Raw genomic sequence first — 5,157 nt, 5'->3', positions numbered from 1 at the left:
CGTAAAAAATGAATTTGTAAAGTAAAATTCTCTGCTCTGCTATTAAGTGTCGTCAGGTCGTTTCCAATTCTTAGAGACTCCATGGATGTACTTTCTCCAGGACGTCCTGTCCTCTGCCATAATCCGCAACCTTTCTAACAGTTCTTCCGTTATCGTTGTTATGGTCTCTATCCATCTAGCTGTCGGTCTGCCTCTTCCACGTTCCTCCTGCACTTTTCCTAGCATTGGTGTCTTCTCCAGAAAATTAGTCCTTCTGATTGTGTGTCCAAAATATGCCAATTTGTCGAGTCATTTGGCCTTCCAGAGACCCCCTTGGTTTAATTTGCTCCAAAATCCATTTGTTTGTTTATCGGGCAGTCCGTGGTATTCGCAAAAGCCTTCTCCAACACTACGTTTCAAAAGAAACGATGTTCTTTCTGTCCTGTTTGTTCACTGTCCAGCTTTCGGATCCACAGATTGGCACTGGAAACACCATGGAGTTGACCGTTTGTGTTATTGTGGCAATTGTTACCTCAGCACATTCGTGGCTCAGTGGAAAGAGTGCGGACGTGGGGGTCTGAGGTCATGGGTTCTAATCCCGGCTCTGCCACTTACCAGCTGTGTGACTTGGGGCAAGTCACTTAACTTCTCTGTGCCTCAGTTCCCTCATCTGTAAAATGGGGGTGAAGACTGTGAGCCCCATGTGGGACAACCTGATGACCTTGTATCTCCCCCAGTGCTTAGAACAGTGCTTGGCATGTAGTAAGCTCTTAACAAATACAAAATTAGAAGCAGCGTGGCTCAGTGGAGAGAGCCCGGGCTTGGGAGTCAGACGTCATGGGTTCGAATCCTGGCTCCGCACTTGCCAGCTGTGTGACTTGGGGCAAGTCACTTAACTTCTCTGGGCCTCAGTGACCTCATCTGTCAAATGGGGATGAAGACTGTGAGCCCCATGTGGGACAACCTGATGACCTTGTATCTTCCCCAGCACTTAGAACAGTGCTTGGCACGTAGTAAGCTCTTAACAAATACCAAAATTAGAAGCAGTGTGGCTCAGTGGAGAGAGCCCGGGCTTGGGAGTCAGACGTCATGGGTTCGAATCCTGCCTCCACCACTTGCCAGCTGTGGGACTTTGGGCAAGTCAGCTTCTCTGTGCCTCAGTGACCTCATCTGTCAAATGGGGATGAAGACTGTGAGCCTCGTGTGGGACAACCTGATGACCTTGTATCTCCCCCAGTGCTTAGAACAGTGCTTGGCATGTAGTAAGCTCTTAAATACCAAAATTAGAAGCAGCGTGGCTCAGTAGAGAGAGCCCGGGCTTGGGAGTCAGACGTCATGGGTTCGAATCCTGCCTCCACCACTTGCCAGCTGTGGGACTTAGGGCAAGTCAGCTTCTCTGTGCCTCAGTGACCTCATCTGTCAAATGGGGATGAAGACTGAGCCCCATGTGGGACAACCTGATTCCCTTGTATCTACCCCAGCGCTTAGAACAGTGCATGGCACATAGCGCTGAACAAATACCAACATTATTATTATTATTATTATAGTTAGGACCCCTGCTCAGTGGCGCTCAGCCTTCTCTGGGTAGCTGCCACCAGCTTTGTCGGGGGTGGGGGGCGGGTGGGTATATGGTACCATTCGAATCCCTTTGGTGCCCGAATGACTGAATGACTTCCAGAAGGGCCTCCTGCAGTGAGTTATGAGCGCCCGAGAAATCCCAACATCAAAAGAGACAGCTGGCTCCAGCCCTTAGAAACAGCGCCGGAGAGAGAACCGCCGACTTGGCAAGTCCAAAGAGGCTGCCAAATCCAAAAGGAGAGTAGGAAGCGGTGCCGTGGGGGTCAGGAACCCCCACCCCCTCCTACCCGCAACCTATTTGTATAAAAGTGAGCTGAAGGCCACCTGAGAAGTACTGCAGTGTTGCCCCGCTAACTGGGTCTTAACCGTTTATCCCGATACATCATTTTCCCAGCCATTTTTCTAATTCAATCAGTGCCTCTCAGGCAATTCCCTAAGTCTTCCACAGTCATAAGGCAAAAGAGCTGACTCAGGACGTGTTTTTTTTTCCAAATTGTTAGCGGTTGTGGCTAAAATCTAGTTGCTGGCCTTTTTTAGAAAAGAAATCATTTGTTTCACTGGCTGCCGACCAAGAATATGACAGTAAATGCCCAATTGTATAACTGAAGGAAAAATTTAGCTGCATTAGTAAGTCATGTGAATCTTTGCCTGGGCTTGGAGAGCTCCAAACATTAACTGAAGAACTGTCCGCGCCTGTCTTATTTTGACAAGTCATTTAGGCCTTCGCGGCACTTTGTGAGCCCACTGTTGGGTAGGGACTGTCTCTATGTGTTGCCAATTTGTACTTCCCAAGCGCTTAGTACAGTGCTCTGCACATAGTAAGCGCTCAATAAATACGATTGATGATGATGATGATAAGGCATTTTTAGCTCTTTCCAACAGCTCCGGGGCATAGCTGGATTTGCTTGTTGGTGCAATTCACTAAATGCCGAGAAACCAGCCCTGGGACTGGTTAGATTAGACCTGCAGACCTGCGAGGGCTAATCTCGTGGACCACTTCGAGTCAACTGGGAAGTCCATCCCAGGAGCCCCATGGGCCTAAGTACCATGTTCCGCACCCGGGGGGGCATTTGTTTTTTTGTTGGTTTGTCTACATTCACTCAATTGTATTTATTGAGTGCTTACTGTGTGCAAAGCTCTGTACTAAGTCCTTGGGAGAGTACAATATAAGAATAGACAGACACATTTTTTGCCCCCAAGGAGCCCTGTGATACTGTACTCTCTCAAGTGTGCTTAATGCAATGCTCTGCATACAGCAAGTGCTCAATAAATACCATTGACTGATTGAGATCCTGTGTCCTCAGTTAAGGATCTTTCCTAGCTCCTTCCCCTCACAAGCCCGCCCTAGGTCCCCCTTCAGTGTGGCTTAGTGGAAAGAGCCCGTGCTTGGGAATCAGAGGCCATGGGTTCTAATCCTGAGTCTGCCACTTGTCTGCTGTGTGACTTTGGGCAAGTCACTTAGCTTCTCTGTGCCTCAGTTCCCTCATCTGTAAAATGAGGATGAAGCCTGTGAGCCCCACAGGGGACAACCTGATTACCTTGTTTCTATCCCAGCGCTTAGAGCAGTGCTTGGTGCATAGTAAGTGCTTAAGAAATACCGTCATCATCATTATTATCATTACTCTGAGAAGCAGCGTGGTCAGTGGAAAGAGCCCGGGCTTAGGAGTCCTCTTCACTCTCGGCTTCAAGGCTGTCCATCACCTCGCTCCCTCCTACCTCACCTCCCTTCTTTCCTTCCACAGCCCAGCCCGCACCCTCCGCTCCTCAGCCGCTAACCTCCTCACCGGGCCTCGTTCTCGCCTGTCCCGCCATCGACCCCGAGCCCACACCCTCTCCCTGACCCGGAATGCCCTCCCTCCGCACATCCGCCAAGCTCACTCTCTTCCTCCCTTCAAAGCCCTACTGAGAGCTCACCTCCTCCAGGAGGCCTTCCCAGACTGAGCCCCCTCCTTCCTCTCCATCCCCATCCCCCCTGCCCTACCTCCTTCCCCTCCCCACAGCACCTGTATATATGTTTGCACATATTTATTACTCTATTTTACTTGTACATATTTATTCTATTTATTTTGTTAATTTGTTTTGTTGTCTGTCTCCCCCTTATAGACTGTGAACGTGCTGTTGGGTAGGGACCGTCTCTATATGTTGCCAACTTGTACTTCCCACGCACTTAGTACAGTGCTCTGCACACAGTAAGCGCTCAATAAATACGATTGTATGAATGAATGAATGAGTCAGAGGTCATGGGTTCTAATCCTGACTCCGCCACTTGTCTGCTGTGTGACTGGGTGAGGCACTTCACTTCTCCGTGCCTTAATTCCCACATCTGTCAAGTGGGGATTAAGACTGTGAGCCCCATGTGGGGCGACCGGATGACCTTGTATCCACCCCAGCCCTTAAAATGGTGCTTGGCACATAGGAAGCGCTTAACAAATGCCATCATTATTATGAAGACTTACAAACCGAAGTACAATGAGAAGACGTTTGAGCGGGTGCCCTGTTTTGCTGGGCCCACCAAAATACAGTCCGGTCCCTCAACCTTAGGTCAGCGGGCCCCCCAAGAGCCCCCCTTCTCTCCCGGGCCAAGGGGAGGCCTTGGGGGGGCCATATGGGGAGGACAGCAGTCCTACCTCTCTCACTGGCTGGGCCCTCCTGTCCCCCACGGGCTCCCACGTGAAACGCCAAAACAGCAAATCATTTTACAGCCAGGCTCCTGGACCCCATTTTTGGGTAGGGACCGTCTCTACCTGTTGCCGACTTGTACTTCCCTAGCGCTTAGTAATAATAATAATAATAAATAACAATAATGATGGTATTTGTTAAGCGCTTACTATGTGCCAAGCACTGTTCTAAGCACTGGGAGGATACAAAGTCATCAGGTTGTCCCACATTCATAATAATAAATAATAATGATGGTATTTGTTAAGCGCTTACTATGTGCCAAGCACTGTTCTAAGCACTGGGAGGATACAAAGTCATCAGGTTGTCCCACATTCATAATAATAATGATGGTACTTGTTAAGCGCTTACTATGTGCCAAGCACTGTTCTAAGCACTGGGAGGATACAAAGTCATCAGGTTGTCCCACATTCATAATAATAATGATGGTACTTGTTAAGCGCTTACTATGTGCCAAGCACTGTTCTAGGCACTGGGGGGATACAAAGTCATCAGGTTGTCCCACGTTCATAATAATAAATAATAATGATGGTATTTGTTAAGCGCTTACTATGTGCCAAGCACTGTTCTAAGCGCTGGGGGGATACGAAGTCATCAGGTTGTCCCACATTCATAATAATAAATAATAACGATGGTATTTGTTAAGCACTTACTATGTGCCAAGCACTGTTCTAAGCGCTGGGAGGATGCAAAGTCATCAGGTTGTCCCACATTCATAATAAAAGTAATAATGATGGTATTTGTTAAGCGCTTACTATGTGCCAAGCACCGTTCTAAGCGCTGGGAGGATACAAAGTCATCAGGTTGGCCCACATTCATAATAATAAATAATAATGATGGTATTTGTTAAGCGCTTACTATGTGCCAAGCACTGTTCTAAGCGCTGGGGGGATGCAAAGTCATCAGGTTGTCCCCCATTCATTC

This window comes from Tachyglossus aculeatus, chromosome 3, assembly GCF_015852505.1.
Source record: "Tachyglossus aculeatus isolate mTacAcu1 chromosome 3, mTacAcu1.pri, whole genome shotgun sequence".
Classification (NCBI taxonomy): Eukaryota; Metazoa; Chordata; class Mammalia; order Monotremata; family Tachyglossidae; genus Tachyglossus; species Tachyglossus aculeatus.
This window is presented reverse-complemented; position numbering follows the sequence as displayed.